The sequence below is a fragment of the Pipistrellus hanaki genome (genome assembly GCF_964339955.1).
Source record: "Pipistrellus hanaki genome assembly, chromosome: 1".
Lineage (NCBI taxonomy): Eukaryota > Metazoa > Chordata > Mammalia > Chiroptera > Vespertilionidae > Pipistrellus > Pipistrellus hanaki.
The window spans coordinates 86,801,153-86,821,362 of record NC_140503.1 but is presented as its reverse complement, the minus strand read 5'-3'; the positions used below and the strand labels follow the sequence as shown (position 1 = coordinate 86,821,362).

General features: G+C 43.5%; 1 protein-coding gene and 1 pseudogene across 2 annotated transcripts in view; one reads left to right on the top strand and one right to left on the bottom strand.

Annotated features, from left to right (window-relative positions):
- Positions 1 to 15,700, top strand: part of LOC311612133 (ankyrin repeat family A protein 2-like) — a 69,530-nt pseudogene extending 53,830 nt beyond the window's left edge. The window contains exon 2 of the transcript in view: positions 14,736 to 15,700. The product of the transcript in view is annotated as an ankyrin repeat family A protein 2-like (transcript). The remainder of the gene's footprint in view (positions 1 to 14,735) is intronic.
- The window catches only part of CCDC3 (coiled-coil domain containing 3), a 100,500-nt gene that overhangs the window by 56,846 nt on the left and 23,444 nt on the right, over positions 1 to 20,210 (bottom strand). The window lies entirely within an intron of this gene.

Below are 20,210 nucleotides of genomic sequence, written 5' to 3'. Positions count from 1 at the left end.
GGAGAGGATTAAAAATAATAATAATAAAATGAAATGAAGAAAAAAAAAAAGCAAACAAACTGAAGAAAACCAACAATCCAAGACTATGAAGGAATTTTGAGAGAAATTATCATTTTGGGTAAAGCAGCCATGTGAGAAAGCCATTTCTAGAGCTGCAACTTTGTACCATACAGGGACAGACTTAAGGGTAACCCAGCAGGTGCCAGGATCCTGACAACCTGAAGCTCTGGTGACAATAAGTAGCAATCCTGGACCCATGCTGCCTTGGTTTGTTATAGGAGATTGATACCACCTACCATTTATGCTGCTTTGGGTAAGATCTTGAAGTCAAATGCATCCTAACTGACTCAAATGCATCCTAGCTGGTTAAAGGACTGCTCAGAGAATGTGGCAGGAAGGCAGTAGTGCCTAAACAGTAGTGTTGACTGTGACCCAATTGTAGTGACATCAACTCATCTAAAACTTCAGTGGGGAAAAAAGAACAGTATGCTGGCCTACATGACTGACAAGTCCTGGCTTCGTTTTAGATGCGGGCAAAGCTGGACTCAGGTGAGCTGACAGTGCCATCAGCAGCCCCTCCCTCTTCCTCTGCTCTGCTTCCCCCTGTGACAACCTCATCTCAGTAGGTCTGCCCCCTGTCTTGGTAAGACTGCCAGCAGCAGCAGCAGGCATACATTTCTCTAGCTTGGCAACCCCAGTGGGAATGGGGGGCAGGGAGAACTCTGTTCCTATAGCTACAACAAAAGTTTAATTGGCCTGGCTTAGGTTTCTGCTCATTTCTTTAACCACTGACCATAGCTAGGCCAAGATCACAGGAATGTGATCAACCCAGTGGGAAAGGGTGGCCACAGGAAAGTCGGGGTGCCATTGCCAAAAGTAAGAGGCAGACAGAAACAGCAGATATACACACATGGGGGACTGAAGAATTAAATCTTAGACTCTAATCAATAGATTACCACAGCTGCCCCACTTCACTGTAAACTAGCTATGGCCCCCACTGCCACTTCATCCTCCACATTATAAGCTACAAAGAATAGAAATAGGCTTTATGATTTCCTAACACAGTGCCTGGCTTATCATAGGCACTAGAATACTAATTAGCCAAGTGTTCTACCCTGTTTCCCCAAAAATAAGACAGTGTCTTATATTAATTTTTTTCTCCCAAAGTTGCACTAGGTCTTATTTTCAGGGGATGTCTTATCTTTCCATGCGCTAGGTCTTATTTTCGGAGGATGTCTTATTTTCGGGGAAACACAGTACCATTTGAATATACAGCATCAGGGTGAGCCCAGAATCAGCCTGTGAGAAACCATCCTGGGGGACACATCTCTGCTCAAACAACAGAATATCAGAGCTGAAAGATACCTTCAGGCTACAGTAAAAAAATAAAAATAAAATAAAAATAAAAAATAAAAAATAAAAAACTTGAGCCCCAGAGCGGGTTAATGATATGGCCTAGATCTCAAGGCTGATCAGGGTCAAACACAGGGCTTGGAGCCTCTTCCCAGCTCAAGCTTACCACTGTGTCGCATGCACTCAGAATGCTTGCATGTGAAACCCAAGGAAAATTAAAATTTTCTCCCCTTTTTAAGGGTTTTCTCAACATAACTGTACTGTCCTTGAGGGGGAAAGCAATGAAAAGAATAGACATATGTCTTTTGAATATCTGTTTTGTCTGTTCTTCAGCTCTCTAGTCCTTCATATTATTGTATTGTTTTTTAGTGTTTCCTTTGTATATGTTTGGGAAGGAGGAGAGGGCATAGGGAAGGGAGCCAGAATGGAGAAAGACCAGGACATGAGAAGGTCCTGAACCAGAAAGATGTGTCTTGGTCCTGGTGCCTTACAGGGTGGAAATTCCCCTCCCTGGGTTCCAGGTTCCTCTGCTTATTGGCCCAGAGAAGGCACTTCCATGCACAGAGGTTTAGAATGTGATATTCCAGACTTGATCCATGTGAATCCAATTAACCAAAGCCCATAATACTCCAGTGTATGTCCAGTATTTTTGTGACAGGCTTAAGAAGAATTCCCACCACAATGACAAACTATGCAGAGTCAAAACACAGGAATGGCAGGAGAACTTGGTAGTGGGGAGGTGTGGGAAATGGCCAAGAGGCCTCTGGAGGGGTCAGGGCTACATAACCCTTCCCTAGAGCCAAGGGTTTGGAAAGGTCAACACAGATCCAGAGTAACTGCTGCCCAAGCTCCGCCCCTAGCTTGCTACTTCTGACCTGACACCCAGAAGGAGCCCTATGGACCAAACCAAGGAGGACAGGAAACGGGGAAGCATTCTGCAGGTATAAAGTGCTCTGCACAAACGCAAAGGGAGTTTGGGATAACCTTCCAGCTTTCTTACTCTTTACTGTTGGGTGGTATTCTTAGAATATATCTCAGTGGGAGGAGAGGAGGCAGAAGGGGGAACAGAAGTGTCTAACAGCAGGGGAGAAACCTAGAAATACAACCTCCACTTAACAATATGAGTATCCTTTGAGGAGTTAGCAGACAGCGCCACCACCCAGAAGCAGCTCTGAGTGATGCTACACATGGTTTTGTAGCATGGTTTTGAAATCCCACAGACCCAAGCCCCAGCCCAGATTGTGGCCTCACTAGCTCAGAGGCTTGAGCAAGTTACTTAATCCCACCTCATCTCAGTTTCCACCTCTATGACACAAGAGTAGTAACAGTACACACATCTCTAGGCTGCCTGCCCAAGTGCCTGCTACCCACTAAACCTGCTGTCACCAAGAATGTGTCAGGAAAGGAAACAGCAGGTGGGGCAACTCCTTGCCAAAGATTAACATTTCCTTGAAAGAAGAATAAAGTCACGTAGCGTGGAAAGTGGAGAAAGGAGGAAAACTTCCACCAGCCTTAAATTACCCCAGCTACAGTCTACAGAACAAACCTATGAGTAGATATGGTCATTGTGAGCCTTTGGAAAGATGCTGGTGTACATATTGTAATTTGGGCGTTTATTCTGTTGCTTTTTCCTGAAGGCTCTGTGATCACTGTATAGATATATCCTTGCCCTGGGCAGTATTTGCTCTCAAGCCCGGAGCAACTCAGGACAGCTGGGTTGCTGTAGTCTGATAGATTGATGACCAAAGGAGGACTTTGCATTAGGAAGTTAATGCAGCTAAAGCCCACAGCACCAGAGAAGCAGAAAGAATCTCCTATCCCAGGTAATCAGCTGAAATCAGTACAGTTTCCATTTCAATCCTTTCCGTGGGGATCGGCAGCTTGCTGCAGTCTCAACTTCAAAGACAGCACTCTGCAATGTAGAAAATACCCCCCTGACTCCTCTGTGAGGAAATATGACTGAGAAGAACTGAAAACCTCTGATAAAGGAAGAAATTATAATTTGGACTTGTAGATGCTCCATGCCAAGCCAGAGAGAATTGGCAAACATCAGCTTTACAAGGTTGATCATAAATAATGGAACGTTGCTCTCTGAGAAGGTTGGAAGTAAACTTTGATAAAAGGCCAAGAAGGATGAAAACAGAAACGCTGTTTTTATGCCAGAATTAAGAGCTCCAAGATTTCTCTGTGCCTTCTTTGGTTTCCCTGAAGGAAAAGGATTTGATATGACAAGTTCTCCTGTCAGATGGACACGCTCTCTTTAAAGTAATTTGCTTTGTATTTAAGAAAAATACATAACCATCAGCAAACCTCCAAATCTCCTCAAGGCTATCAAAATAAAACTTGAAGCATTAAAATGAAACAAGCTTTTACCTTTAAAACTGCATCTTCCTTTTTTCTTTTAAAGACATGAACAAGTTGTTTTCCAGTGTCACTCACTACATTTAAAATGCCATATCAAGTGTCCAGAACAAAAGCCTGTCTCAGATGGTATAAAATGCTATCAGATACAGCAGGGACTTTCTCGAACTCACCCAGAATGACAAATGAACTCTAAAACCACTCAGGGTATACAGAGTAAATTTTTTTCTTGAGTAATGTTTCAAACATGGACTAAGATTATTTTTAGTTATAGCTAAAAGCTTCAAGAAGCCAATTTTTTTTTCCCTGTTACTTTTTCTTGGCTAGGATTGCTATAGCTTTCATATAGTTTCTTATAAGTGTGTGTGTGTGTGTGTGTGTGTGTGTGTGTGTGTGTGTGTGTGTTTCATAAACAAACATTTAAATTTACATACAGGGACACACAACACACGATTTTCCACCTCCATTCTCCCCACATCAAAAGTAATAAAATCTAAACTTTTTGTTTGGTTAAGAGACTGCCAGCTGTTTTAAAAATACTTCAGCAGTTAAATGCCATTTTCAACTAGTGGGGGGAAAAATAGCTGTGGGAAAGAAGAGACCATTGGGACTGGAATTCATTAACACATTGGGCAATCATTTTCCTTTCTTTAGAAGGTTGCCCTAACTCCTCCCAGTATAAAGACTATGCCCAAATATGGACCAAGTACTCACTGTCTCCTCTTTGCCTCTGAGCATCAGCTAGATTTCCTCTCTTGTTTATCTTTGACATCCATCTGTTTCCTTTTACCTCCAATAAAACACCAGCCATATTACTACTTCATATTGGTATGTACCTTTGAGACTTACCAATGAGATATTTATTTATCACAGTAAATTAATATATATAACAATTCCCATGTCCTAAGAACTATTTGAGGAGTTTTATATATGTTCCCTCATTAAACAATAGATTGTATCATCTATACCTCACAATAATCCTATAGGGTTTATTTTGTTGTTTAAATTCTTCTTCTGGTCCTAATAAACCAAAATTTTGTTAAAGTTTAATCTTTTTCCACAGGGCCATTACTTCAGGAGGGGCTGACCTAAGAGGTGAGTCCTTATTGATCTAAGTCTATGGTCGGCAAACTGCAGCTCTGGAGCCACATGCAGCTCTTTAGCCCCTTGAGTGTGGCTCTTCCATAAAATACCACAGCCTGGGCGAGTCTATTTTGAAGAAGTGGCATTAGAAGAAGTTTAAGTTTAAAACATTTGGCTCTCAAAAGAAATTTCAATCGTTGTACTGTTGATATTTGACGCTGTTGACTAATGAGTTTGCCAACCACTGATCTAAGCTAATCAAGTAGGCCCACCAGGTACAGGCATGTGACAAACTTCTGGCCAGTAACATGCAAAAGAAAGTCAGTTGGTTGTGGAGAGGGGGAATTTGTTTGTGACAATACTGTTTTTGTTGTTCTTTTTTTTTTTTTAAATATATTTTTTATTGATTTTGTACAGAGAGGAAGGGAGAGAGATAGAGAGTTAGAAACATCGATGAAAGAGAGTCATCGATCAGCTGCCTCTTGCACACCCCCTACTGGGGATATGCCCGCAACCAAGGTACATGCCCTTGACCGGAATCGAACCCGGGACCTTTCAGTCCCCAAGCCGACACTCTATCCATTGAGCCAAACCGGTTTTGGCTTGTTGTTCTTAATAAAAGCCACAGAGGAAGAGAGAGTATTTCCCTCTTTGGGATCTAGATGGGTCTGAAGTTGATGCCTGGAACTACTGCAGCCTTCTTACAACCATGAGGGAACATAGCCTCAGGACAGAGGCACCATAGAGAGAGCGCCAAACACAGAGAGTCAATCAGAGGGGACCCAGAGCCCTGATTCTGTGTCTGGAACTGTTGGAGCTTTTGCTTTCTTACTTCATGTGATAATACATTTCTTAAACGTTTTAAATTAGCTGAGTCCAGATTTTTCTCTTACTTGCAGCCAAAGGCATTCCTAATTATATAATTAACTCTACAGATAAAGAAGGAAAGAGGCTATGAGGGCAAGTAACTTACCTACAATCAGGTTTAGTAAATGTCCTAAACACATGCACACATTAGGATCTAAAGCTTATACATAAAACTGAAAAGAAGTGCTAAGAGAAGGAATTCCAAACACCAACATTTTTATAGTACATTATATGCTCATATACTTTTATAATCACACATACACTGTCATGTCACAGCTAATCTTGAAATAGGTTACCAAATCATCAACTAGAGCTCAATATATATTTTTATTCCTACTCCCAAAGATAGTTAGATTTTTATTTTGTTTGTGAGAGATTATAAGTATAAGTCATAAGCCCTTAGAAAGGCAAATAGATGGTCATTTTTTATTAAACTCTAATGGTGTTGGCATTAACAGTTCATCTTACTAAAATCAAGTGATTAGTCATGATAGTCATATATATAAATACTAGGGGCCCGGTGCACAAAATTTGTGCACTGGGGAGGGGTCCCTCTGCCCAGCCTGCACCCTCTCACATACTGGGAGCCCTCAGGGGATATCCTACTAACAGCAGTCTGGCCTTCCTCTGCGGGAGAGGACCAGGCTGATCAGAGAAAGGTGCCACCCCATCACACCACTGCTGCAGCCATTGCCAGTCACCGCAGCCGCCAAGGTATTTTCATCAACAAGGACTCCAGTCCCTTCACCATGAAAAAATGACTTTCTTTAGGCATTTTCAAGATGTGTCTTTCATGGGATATGACATTCTGCTTTTTTTTCTTTTTATCCTCACCTGAGGATGTGTTTCCATTGATTTTTTTCCCCTTCCCTCCAATCCCAGGCTTGGTCACTTACCACCCCCTCACCCCTGTCCCTCTGATCACCAGTTCAGGATGCCCAGGCTTTAGGCTTGGGCAGGGGGCCCCCTCCTTACCCCTCCGATGGCCAGCTGGGAGTGACCTGGGTGCTGATGAGGTTCCTGAGACCCAAGTATGTATGCAAATTAATTGCCATCTTTGTTGGGTTCATTTGCATACTCTGATTGGCTGTGGGTGTTGCGGAGGTACTGTCAATTTACATGTTTCTCTATTATTAGATAACAGTAATGTTTCCTTTCTTGTGCAATCACAAGTCATTAACTTGTGGACACCAGCACTGTGTGGATTTCAGCTATGAAGAGAAATCCAGAGATGTCTCCCTCCCTCCCTCCCAAAGAGAAAGCTTCATTACTCTACACGAACTGTAAAATGATACATGAAGGTACACCCACCCAAGTGGGACTCTAAATATAATTCACTTTGGATGAGAAATTGTTGAGTTCTATGAAAGCAAAGAGTTCATTTTTAGTGACCACACATCAGTAAGTCTCCAGTATATGATAGAAAGGAAATTTTCCATCCAAGCATCTTATTTATATGTCCTCTTTGCCAACCTTTCCCCAGATGTTCCTAAAGCAATGTCTCAATATATCTGCCACTGTCTATGGACAGGAAACATCTGGAAGTGGAAATATCTGCAAATGGATTTTAATGAATTCAGAGCCCTTAGCATCAGCTCGTGGAGGCTGAGTTCCTTCTATGGCAATATCTGTTGGGAGAAATCTCCTCCCTGTCATCTAGTTTCTGTGTAATGGATTCCTTATCAAAGGTATGACTCTGGTTTCTCCAGAACCCCTCAGTCACCCCACCCTGGGGATAGGAAGTGAATCCAGACTGGTGGATTAGGAACAGGAACTGTACGTGCTGCGCTCAGACCCACCCTCTTTCCTTGTCCTCTTGGGAGCTCTGGGACCAGTCTTCTCATCAAAGCTAACAATTTTAGAGTGTCAGAGCACAAGGACATGGGCTCTGGTTTTCCAGGACCACTTGTGCCTGCCTGGATGGGCAAGTCCAGCGAATCCTGAGTTTGCGTAATAGCCCTCTCATCTGCAGATAAGAACCATATTTTCCAAACACATCTCAATCAGTTTTTTTTTAAAAAAAAAAAGAAAAAAGCAATCTTCAATGCAATTAAATCAAACATGGGGGGAGTGGCTGGTGATTACTTACCGAGCTTGCTGAAACCCCAACATTTTCTAAAAATGGACAGACTTTGCCATACCTATATGTGTATAATGCTTGATGGCACTGAAGCTCTGTCCTGTATCTTATCTCTTTGAGCCTTCTCAGCAAACCTGGAGGAAAAGGCGCGTTTCTTTCCCCAAGAGGACTCTGGCATGGGAACTGAGACCCAGAAATGTTGTTATCTTGTCCATACATTTTCCCAGATCTCTAGCTGCCACGCTTCTGTTCATTCTTTCCCTCTCAACTTCCTCCAATGCTCTGAGTCCAACCAGTTGACTTAGCAAAGATGGGGCAGGATATGGACCCACCTCTCTCCACCTCCCCACAACATAGCAGTTCTGCGCTGTAAAGGCTGCGTTAGTGCCCTACACAACTTACTGACTTTGGTGCCATTTGGTAGAGAGACTAATTTACTGGAAGCCCAAACTTTAATTGTTCTGAGCTTTGGAGGCTTCTGCCAGGCAGAGAAGATAATTATATTGGTTCCTTTGTTATTTTAATGACCTATTTTTCATTCTTAAGCACTATGTCTCTACCCAAATTTGAAATTCTTAAAAGTTCTTTAACAGTCGCTCCACAAACTAAATAAACTAAGCAATTATAAAGCACTTTACAAAGTCAGACAATTCATTAAACCCTTTTACTTCTCAACTTCTCTGTGTCTACAGTTTAAATAGGGAATGTCTATTAAGCAGTGTAGTGTCAAGGCTAATTACTTCAACACATAAATCTACCAAGTTCTCTCATTTTGAAGGAAAGAAGAGTCTTTGCCTGGCTCAGTGGTTGAGCCAAGAAGTCACGGTTCGATTCCCAGTCAGGGCACATGCTCAATTTGCAGGCTGGAATCCCTGGAGAGGGCATGCAAGAGACAGCCAGTCAATGATTCTATCTCCTTCTCCCCTTCTCTTTGAAATCAATAAAAACATATTAGAAGGAGAAGAAGGATTAGGAAAAGGGGGAGGGAAAGGGGCAGGGGAAAGGAGAGGGGGAGGGGAGAGGGAAGAGGAGGGCAGAGGGAGGGGGAGGAGAAGGAGAAAAGGGGGAGGAGAAGAAGAAAGAGAAGAAGGAGGAGGAGGAGAGAGGGAGGGGGAGGAGAAGGAGAAAAGGGGGAGGAGAAGGAAGAGGAGGAGGAGGAGGAGAAGAAGGAGGAGGAGGAGGAGGAGGAGGAGGAGGAGGAGGAGGAGGAGGAGGAGGAGGAGGAGGAGGGGGAGGAGGAGGAGAAAGAAGAGTCCCTGACTGTCACCATGTGGAATCAGACTCCAAGCCATCTACTGATTTTAGATGCCTGCCACTCTCCTTATCCCTGGGACCTGGTAGACTATTTTTACATCATGGAGTAAAACTCTTGTTGCTGAAATGGGCAAGAAAGGGACCATTGTTGTCAACTGAACCAATGCCTGGGCAGAAAACACAGAGGCTGCTATCTTTTCTAAAATGAACCAGGACATCTTCTTGCCTTAACTGGTCCTGCACAATGGGCACAACTCACTCCCCAACTCAGAGCACACCTTCTCACTGTGCGATTGATTGTAGGTAGGGATGTGGAAAAGTGGGGCAGAGCTCCCTGTGGTCCTCAATGACTTCTTCCTTCCCAAATCCAGTGTCCTTTCTGCACCTTGATTTTCAGCTTTTGGCACTGCTGCCCTCTCCCTCCTGGCTGTCTCTGCACATGGGTCCCACCACCCTCCAGTCTTCTGCTCTCCCGCTGTTTCCTATGGCTCTCTCTCTGCAGAGTCTTGCCCCTCCTTTACCCCCTGCAGTCAAACCCCTGAGGCTGGTTCTCTCCTGCCTCCTCCAAGGACTCATTCCCACTCACAGCTGCAACCATCACCTCCCAGGCTGGAAGTGTTATCTCCCCACTTCTCACCCCCAGTGTCTGCAGAACAGCAATCTTCCCTATCAAACTGTCACCTCACACCATCTACAAACCCATCCACACTCATGGTTCCTCCCCAAAGCCTTAAATGCAACCCCTCTCCCCAACTTCACTTGTGATGTTGTTTTGCTTTTGTTGTTTTATTTTTGTCATAGTGTTTACAGCCAAGTACGCTTAGACTCTAAGAATGCACTGTGTACTTGGGCTTCATTTATACCTCACCCCCTATTTCTAAAGCTGGTCAGAAGCAAGTCTCCCTAAACTCTGCTATAGGTACAGGCCACACAGTCGGCTTCTGCCTTGTTTTTCTAGTGGACCTGACTCCGTACCCTAAGCCATGTCCCATTCTAAGCTGGAGCTCTGATACCTTCCTAGTTCTTGCCATGTCCCATAGCTACTTAGACCCAAGGCACATTCCAGACTCTTTTAAAATAAGGAATCCCATAAATCAGCTTGACCTGGAGTGAACAGGGCAGCAGGGGTATAGGCTGGTACAGCAGCAAGAGCCCCAACTAGGGATGTAGATAGGCTTGGGTTCAAATCTCACCACACCAACTCACTGACTGAGTGAATAGGCAGGCTTCTCCAAGCCTGGTTCCTCATCTGTAAAATGGGGACATCATCACCTTGCTTTTGGAAGTTCCAAGGAATAAGAGAGATCATAAGAACAATGGGCTGTGATTTACTGAACTGCCATTAGAGAGCCCTTATTCTGTGCCAGGGGCTCTGCTAGGGGCCAGGAGGAGACAGAGAGCCAAGTCCTCTTTTAAAGACATAAGGTCTCTTTTGCTAATAAACAGTCTGAAGGATCATCAGAAAAAGAGAACAGCTGAGATCAGCCCTTAGGGAAGCAAGATACAGAATATCATAACAGTGCAAGCCCTCCCCCAGCCCTGAGTCCTGGTATGGAGCCCACTACAGCAGTCCAACCCACAGGTGAGCTGCATGGCTGAAAAGAGGATGCTCCAAAGAGACCAACCAAGGATTTTCCTGAGACCATTCCTGAGCAATTTCTGAGCAATAGGAAAGGACAGGGAAGCAAGCAGCAGCACACAGCCTGGCCTCTTTCCTTAGTCCTTGGGAATGCCACCGACTCATGCCTGTCTGGACCAGCAATGTCTGTGCAGGAAAAGATAAGGGAAGCCAAATATGCTCTTGCAATATGGAAGTCTCCAGAAAGGTCAAAGGCAGCAATTATTTGGTGGGTTTCTGGTACCACCGAAAAGCTGTTGCTGCCTCCATCTCAATGGGAAGGTATATCCTTCTCATGCACTGCACCTTACCCAACTTCTACTGTACAGGCACACCTTGGATATGCTGTGGGTTCAGTTCCAGACCACTGCAATAAAGCAGATATTGCAATAAAGGGAGTTGTAATCTTTTTGCTGGTGGAGGATTGTGCCTTCGATCTGTAAAAATACAGTATCTGCAAAGCACAATAAATCGAGCTATTTCTGGTCTTTGGGCTTCCAGGTAAACCTGACCTAGGTCTCATATCCCCAAGGTCCCTTGCACATGACCCCAGCTTTTCCCCAAGTAGTATGAGGGTACCAGGCCAGACATTAGCGGACTTGAGTTATTTTTCTTTAGCTGCTAACAACCTCTGTGACCTTGTGTGGGTCATACCTCAATGTTCTCATCTGTCATGATATCTGTGGGTATAAAGGTCAAAAGAGAAGATAAATGAAAGCACCCCAAGAACTAGGCAGCATCCCAGAAAGGTCAAAAAATGGTCAATAGCAGGGTCAATAGCCCTCCAATAGTGGGAAATATGGGACAGTGGACAGAGTGTCCCAAATCTGAAGTCACCTAAGCCACCAAAATGAAATATATTCATAGGAAAGGCCTGCTGGTTATAGTGAGGGTAAATATATTATCCCATGCAGAAATCAGGGCAAGGTTTCCAAACTTCCTGTCTGGAGTTTCCATTTGTGAGGCCGGCTGTTTTCTGTAGCTGGCCACACCGGTTGGCGATTGGCGTGTTCCACAAGGGGCATCAGCACCAGAGCACAAGGACAGGACAGTTGAGCGAAGGCCAGAGGTTTATTTCCATTGTTTCCAAATGACTGTCCTACTGGCAGGGACTGGCCACATTCCTCTCCTCCTGGTTTCCTCTCCAAGTGTTTTTACAGTATCTCCATTGGCTGAGAGGGTGGAGCTGACTGATGGTAGATTGGTTATATTTCAGAGATTTCATCTATTCAGAATTGGAATATCCTGTATGTGGACATTTTATTCACTTAACCTCATAACATTCTTCAGATGGTGCAAAAGAGGGAAAGGGTGGGGACAGGGCTGAAACAAATGCTACTGGAAGCCAAGGGTGTGGAGCAGGATGGTAAATTCCATATGAGCCACAGAGGAGCCTCAAGCCAAGCTCAGAGTCAGGAATACTCAAGTTGTGTGTACCCCCCAGTCCACCAAGTCACCCCATATTTCTGGGGAAAAGGAAGGGCAAATGAGTTGGTCAGGGTCAAGAGGCCTAGTTTTTCCTAGTGGTAGGATCTGCACCCTAAATCCCATAAAAGGAGTTGGCAGAGTGTTTCATGAGAACTCTCCCTACTGTCCCAGAGAACTCCCATGCACACCTGACCCACGGCTCTGCTCATCTCCCCTTTACCCCTAAGGTCCAACCCTCAATGTCAGACGAGGATACTCTTTTGCCAGCTCCTGCAATGGTAGGAACCAACGTCATGGAGAGCAAGACCTGATTGCTGCCAGACTCATAGGAAGGAAAGTGGGCTGGCTCAGTAGGTTAGGACAGAGGTGGGCAGGTGAGAGATGAGGACGGGATGAACTATCTTCCACATGACAGTCCCAACAAGTCCCTGCTCTCCCTGGAAACATTTTGGAACCCAAATCAAAGGTACGGGATGGAAGGAAAGGATAGAGTTGTAGGAGGAGAAGAAGGTGAAAGAAAGAATAATCATAGTAATAACATTACAGCCAGTTTTTATTGAGCCTTTACTATAAGTACAGTAAGCAGTCAACATGTGTTAATCATTCAACCCTCCCAACAACCTTATAAAGTAGGTTCTATTATTACCTCATTTTTTTAGATGAGGAAACTGATCCCACAGCCAGTATTGAAAAATGTCCCCAGGGCCTCCAAGATATAGCTATCACTCTGAGTGGCCACGAAGGAAAGCCAGCATGTCTGGGAAATGCCATTCCGTGTGGCAAAATGGGAACCTAGAAACCTGCTGTTGAGAGCATTTGTCAGAGTATCAAGAAAGAAGACACCTTGGCTCTGAGGGTATGGGCACCTTGTGGTGCTGGCCCACCAGCAGAGGCACCCACCTCCCTGAGCAGCAAAGTAGGTGTCCATCATCCTAGATCACTATCTAATTGGAGGGCTTTCTGGGAGCCTCTGGTCCTTCAGCCTCTTGGATGGTTCTTACTACATAGCACATGGCACAACCAGATCCTCAAATCCCATCCAGAGATGAAGGTTTGAGGACCAGATATGCATCTCCTTAGCACTTCACTACACCTACAGCACAACACCCCCCAAAAACATGTCTCCCAAAACTGATAATCAACAGTTACCATTTTTGGAACACTTACTATGTATAAGAGACTTGTAATATCTGATGTTTTATATGCATTGTTTCATAAAATCCTCAACCCTTCCAGATAAGTGTTGTCACGCCTTCCTTGTATGTCCCAGGACAAATGAAGAGTCTGAGACTCCCCTGTTAAGGGATTCCCAGTGGTCAAACAGCTGGTAAGGTCAGGAGTCAAGTCTATCCCTGATTCTTCCCTTGTCATTCATGGGCTTCTCTGATGGGTCCCATTCTAAGATTTAAATTGTTTTAGATGCTACGGGCTTTGATTCCACCATTCACACCCTCTTCCCAGGCCCCTGACCCAGTAGGAAGCAGAGGCCAATCCCCACATAAATGTCTTCCACTAGGGTCTTCCAGTCTTCTGTCCATATCACCTCAGAGGGCTCAGTGAGGAAGGTGCTTGCTGTCCACCTTCCCTGCACCTATCCCCAACACACATGCTCATTCCAGGCCTCCCCACACCCACCAATCGAAACAACCAAGGTTCATTTTGCACCTAGCCCCAGTCCAAGTTCTGAACATACAGGAACCTTCCCATGTTCTGCTCAGCCCCAACTCCACCTACTGGAGTTGAGCCTTATAAAGGAGGAAGAACATGATGGATTTCAGCAGCCTTTGAAAAGGAAGGCTTAAAGAGAAAACAAATCCACCAAATCAGTTCACCCCTGGTTGTTTTTCAACTAGAGGAAAGATGGGCAAATCATTACTGAGCTGCTCCTCCGATGGTCCCAGACTCACGGGCCCCCCTTAGTGATGGCCAGGCCTGCAGCAGAGTGCTCAGATCAGGCAGGTACCCACCTGCCAGACATCACATGGGAAGGTCCTGCTGACAGTCTTCTTACCAGCACACTCTGATAAGAAGAGGTGCCCCCTGGCAGTTGACAGAAGAAAATGGACATTGTGCATTTAGCCAGAATTTCTTACAGGAAGGCCTCAAAGCATTTCATTCTTATCATCTTTTAATCATGCTACAAGGGTGATATAGTTAACCCAATCAAATTTCCAGGTGCAAAATTTAATTTCCTCAGGTTCCAGTGAATTGAAATGAGACCACCTAGATGGGGAGGAGGAGGTGTGACACAGGGGCAGAACATGGGCCTTGCCCAGTGACTCAGTGGTCCACAGAAATGACCGTGTCTGTGTATTACCTGGGCAGTAAGCACCGCAAAGCAAAGTGCATGGAGGAAAGGATGTAGAGATCCTCTTGGCTGCAGTGACATGGATATGGAATGCCTTTTGTCCAGAAACAGAAGAAATTGGAAGTGATGTCACAATCAAAACAAGCCAACAGCCTGTGGTGCACTGGTGACCCCAAATGGAAAGATTCCACTCACTGTTGGCTATGGAAAATGGTCGAGAGGCCCTGCACTCCCACTGGGTGGGCCTTCACCTGCTGCCTCATGACTGCCCACTGCGGATATTTCTTAATATCCAAACTCCAAGAATACACTGGGTCCCACTGTTATAAAATCAAGGGGAAATTCTGGAGAAATGTTTACATTACTGGAACTACAGTTAAAAGCATGCTACATCAGCAAATCTAGATACTGGGGCCTAGCTGATAGTGGAAGAGTGTCCCAACAATTATGGTCCAACTGGCATTAAAATAGAACATCAGCTGGAGTCAAATGCAGAAGCATCAGCTGAGAGTGTTGCCATGGAATGAAATTCATATTGCCTCGCTAATTTGATATGAGCATGTGTTCTCGATCTGTGAAGTCCTTATGAAAAGGATAGTGAAAATATTCAAGAGCAAGTAAACTCTGACCTGGAGGTGGCATCCATCCTATTTAAAGCTGAATACAATATCCATACATCTCCTCTGGGAATCCAAGAAAGGCATGTCTACACTCCCTCTACAACAAAGCACTTCTCACCCATAAAACAGTCAATTACTCTAACCAATAGACACAGAGGAAATGAGGTCACAACCACATCTCTGTTAGCAAATTCTTTATCTGTCCACCAGTTGACTGCTCAGTGAGAGATGCTCTACCTGCTACTTGAATAGAACAAGAAAATGATATCATTCACATTAAGACAGATTTACTCCTCTGATGTGGGCTGGAGTACACAGGCAAATAGCTGTGGTAGAGTTTCTAGTTCAGAAGGGTGCTGATCCCCAGCTTCAAGGAAAAGGTCAAGAGACTGCATTGTCCTTGGCCTGTGCTAACGGCTACAGAGCTATTGCCAAAGTGCTGCTTGATTATGGCACTGATGTAAGGGAACACTTTTGGAGGCTCTCTTTTGCTTTGGGCTGTACATGGAAATCATGTGAAATGTGTAAAAATGCTTTTAGAAAATGGAGCTGAACCAACAATTGAAACCAACACTAGATATAATTCTATGCATTTAGTTGTAGCCCTGAGCTATGGAAGTGTCCAAGAGGTGACTGAGTCACATTTATGGAAGCTGTTCAAAAACCAAGGAGCAGACAGTCTTCAGAAAGTGTTGTCTGCCCTTTCATTTACTTTTTGGCCCTTATAAACAATAGTTTTGTTTGCTTATCAATTTTTAACTCAGGTGCAATATCTACTGATTTTTAGTAAGTTTTAATAAATATTCCTCTGAGTAATTCATTGGTTTATAATAAAATTAATGTTGATGCTGTGTTTTTTTTTAATGTGTTTTATAGCGCCAAAACCGGTTTGGCTCAGTGGTAGAGCATCGGTCTGCGGACTGAAAGGTCCTGGGTTCCATTCCGGTCAAGGGCATGTACCTTGGTTGCAGGCATATCCCCAGTAGGGGGTGTGCAGGAGGCAGCTGGTCGATGTTGCTCTCTCATCGATGTTTCTAGCTCTCTATCTCTCTCCCTTCCTCTCTGTAAAAAATCAATAAAATATATTTTTTAAATGTGTTTTATAGCATATTTAAAATGATAAATAAATGTTTTGTGGTATGTAAATGTTTATAGGATAGATAGTTATCTGTCTTTGTATAGAGTCCTATAATTTAACATTTTCAGGAATTATTCTACTCTATTCATCTTCACTCTTGTATTAATTTACTGACTTTATATAGAGTTTGCTATAAATTCATAGAAAAAATTATTACTGAATTTAAAGTGAACAGTATGTTTACAAAATGTTATAAAGTACATTTCCAGTTTTTAAAAAACTTAGAGACATACACCTGGAAGCCCGAATTTCTTGATCTGAAAGACTACCCCCCACACACCATTCTGAGATGGCAATTTAATGGCTCAAAATGCATTTGGGACTTTACCAAATTATAGAGGTCCCATTCACCAACTGGCCACTCCTTACTCCTTGCCAAGCTTTTTGCATGAATATATCTTTAAATCTCAAAATAACCCTGTGAAATACCTGTTTTATACAAAAAAAAAAAAAGTGGAGGCTCAGAGTGGGTGAATGACTCGTCAACTGTCGCAGAATTCGTTTGGAGGAGTGTTAGGCTTCAACTGCAGGGTCGGCTCCGATCCAATGGTATCCACCCCTTTTAAGTGTCCACAAGAAGGTAATCAGTGCCTCCTACGCTTCTCCTTGGCATCCATAAATGCTTGTCGATACCAGGGTCCATAAAGCTTTTCAAAGGAAAAGAGCAAATCCACGCCCCATAGAGTTAGTGGCTGAGTGCAGTGCTGACAATGAAAGCACCTGACACTAATTTCAGGGATAGGACTCCCCATAAGCATAAAATCCCAGCCCTGAGAGACACATATTTGCAACATGAATTGGCTAGAGGGAAAAGCAATGACCTTCACTGAAGGGTTTTAACTAATTAGTGTTTTTTCTAACACAAAATCCAAGCCTTAAGAGGGCCTTTCCAATAAGGCTGTATAAGCAGTTTTCAAACAGTAGGAAAGACTTATTGCTGACTCCTTCAGCCATAGTAGTACTTCATTTTTGACAAACACATATTAAGTTCGTATTGATTGTGTAAAGAATTGGATTTTTGATGCCTTTTCATTAGTAGCTTATGATGACCTAATTAGGGACAAATAAATACTCATGAAAGACACCTCGAGTGATGTAAGTATAGCCTTCCTTAGGAAAACAGGACAGAGGAAGAGACTGGTCTGGGCTTGTGTGTGGATGGAATATGGATGCTGTCAACTACATACAATAGCTTCAGTGATTTGATGCACCATCCAGAACAGAAAGGCTATTTTCTTGAATGGTCTGTTGCACTCACTTTTTTTTTTTTTTTTTTTTTTTTTTTTTTTTTTTTTTTACTTAAGGGATCAAAAGCTTTAAAATGCAAATGTTTATGGAGTAGTAATAAATAATGCCACTGCTACTCTTTACCACATTAACTTGAATTATTTCTTGGGATCAGCTTCAACTGTCCAGCAGTTTTGGGGTTGGTTACATGGCCCAGGTCAGGAAAAGAAATATGTGCTGCCTGGAGAATGGGACACTGAGAAGGAGACAGATAGGAGGCATCAGGCAGGTGGATAACCTGGGGTCTGCAGGGAGAACCCAGAGAGGAAAACAAGACAGAAAGATAGACAGACAGACAGCACAGAGAGACCACCCTGGTCTCCAAACACAGCTACAACCATTTCCCAGAAAACAGAAATCGGCACTTCTCTCCAGCCACAGAATTAGAAAATGGAAAAGAATTCTCTTCTCAGATCAAGTAAACAGAAATAACAAAGAAAGAGATGCCATCTGATGCCGGACAAGAATGCCCTTCCCTTCCCTGAGAAGTGTCCAACAGGTTACTGAGTCACATTTATGCATAGAGTGTCAGCATGCTCCTGTAAGTATGTATGAGTCTGTCCACTTCCTCTGACATTCAGTATGACAGTTTTGCTTTACTACAAGGCTATAACAAAGAATTGGACGCTTTTGAAACCCTCTGCTAGTTTCTACTAACATTTTTAAATAGTCTTATCATTGAGATCATGATTATTTAAAGTCATCACAGCAGCACTAGGCCACATGCTAACAACTAACAGTTGTAGCTGTGGAGTTTTTGTTTTCCTATAAAATCATTTTGTGATGTGGCAGTAAGGGGTTGAACTAGATGACTTGCTAGCTCCCTCCCAGCCCTGCATTCTTCATCCTGTGTCGGTACAAAGTAAATGGAATGGCCTGGTGTGCACTCTGAAGACAATGACCCTGAAACATGCTGGCAGCATCTGGGGTTGCCCAGGCCCTGGGGGGAAGCATGATTCTGCCAGATGTCACAACTGGTTTAAATAAAAGAAAGATGAGAACCAGCCAGAGGAACTGATGCTTGACGGTGTCCCTGAGGGTCTGTCCAGTGAGAGCCAGCGCAGTGTGGGGGAGACAGGGGAGATCTCCTCTGCCCAGGATACACAGGCAGTGCTTGCTGCAGCCATTGTGATCAGTGCCCAGATATGTCCCTATTTGTCTACAAAACCACAGTGCAGGCTGAGAAAGGCGAGAGCTGAAGCTGCTGGGCAAAGAGACAGGATGATGCAGAAGTGGAGGGCCTACAGAAAGATAGAGGGGTTTGAGGAAGAAGAAAGCATAAAGGAAAATCACTTTTCCCCTCCCCAAGAGAAGTTTGCATGAGCTAGGATGTCCACAGAGAGAGCTCAGCTGGTGACAGATGTTCTGCTTCCAAGACAGAAAGGAGATAATGATCATCTTTTCATAATTAAAACCACAGCTTGCTGGCCAGAGACCTTACACACCTCTGTGTCCCTCTGCAAAGCCTCTGCAAGGACAACACATTCAGCCACCACTTCCACCTGGGACAATGAAACACTGAGAAAGAATTCACAGACTTCGGGAACAAAAGTGAGAACTTGTATTTTCTAGAAGGCAAGACTGTCAGATTGCTTTATTTGATTTCCTTTTAATACTGGGGCACGTCTCCATAGTAACTCCAAGAACCGGAGCCTCCTGAGGCAGGTGGAAGCTGGAGGACTCTCCTCTTTGGGATCACAGAAGACCTCTGATGGAGGACCAGACTTCATTTTACTTCCTCCCTCACCATCTCAGTGTATATGAACTGAAGTGCTCTAGAAAGGCTTTGGAATTGAACGTTATTAGGCAAGAAAATATACAAAATTACGGAAGAAAAAAGGATACTCAATGAAGTCTCCTAAACAAACTAGGGTGAGAACTTTCTCCTGATGACTTCTGAATTTTGGGCACAAGAGCTATACCTGATGGTAAAGAGGAAGCTATCTGCAAAACTTGAGTACCAATTATTTACAAAGCTCTGAGATTGATTAGCCTCCAAGTTCAATGCCATAAGGACCTACTGTAATCCATTTTGCTGATGGAGAAACTGAGTTGTGGTGAGATCATGTGATTATCAAAATGAGATTATTAAAAATGGGAATTTACTAGCATGGATCAAATCTACAGCTATGGTCACATATTACAACATGAGTGAACCTTGAAGATTTCATGCTAAGTGAAATATGGAAGTTGCAGGAGGACAGACACTACATGATTCCAATTATATGAGGTCTCTAAAGTAGTCAAACTCATAGAAGCAAAAAGTAGCATAGCATTTGACAGGGACTGGGAAGGGCCAGGATGGGGAGTTGCTGCTGAATGGGTCCAGAGTTTCAGTCATGCAAAATGAAAAAGTTCTGGTGATCTGCTGTATAACTGCATATAGTAAACAACACTGTACTATACACTTAAAAATTTGTGAAGAGGGTAGATTTCATGTTATATCTTTTTACGGCAATAACAAAACATCTATAGCTGTGAGTAGCTTAACAGTTGTGTCTGCTCCTTCCTAGTGCTGCTGCAAAAAAGAGTTTGAAGACTTTTCACTTATACTATAAAGGAAAATGTCTACAGCCATAGGTCTAGTGAGAAGAGATGACAAACATGGCCAAAGACATGAAGAGACATTTCATTGAAAAGGCAATACAGATGGTAACTATGCTCCAATGAATTGGAGGACATGATTGTAAATTATATATCTAGTATCCAAGATATGTAAGGAACTCATGTCATTTTGCAAAGCAAGGACAGTCAACACATTTAGCCCCCATGTCCATATGGGGGCAATGAAAACACTGAGAAAGAATAAAAAG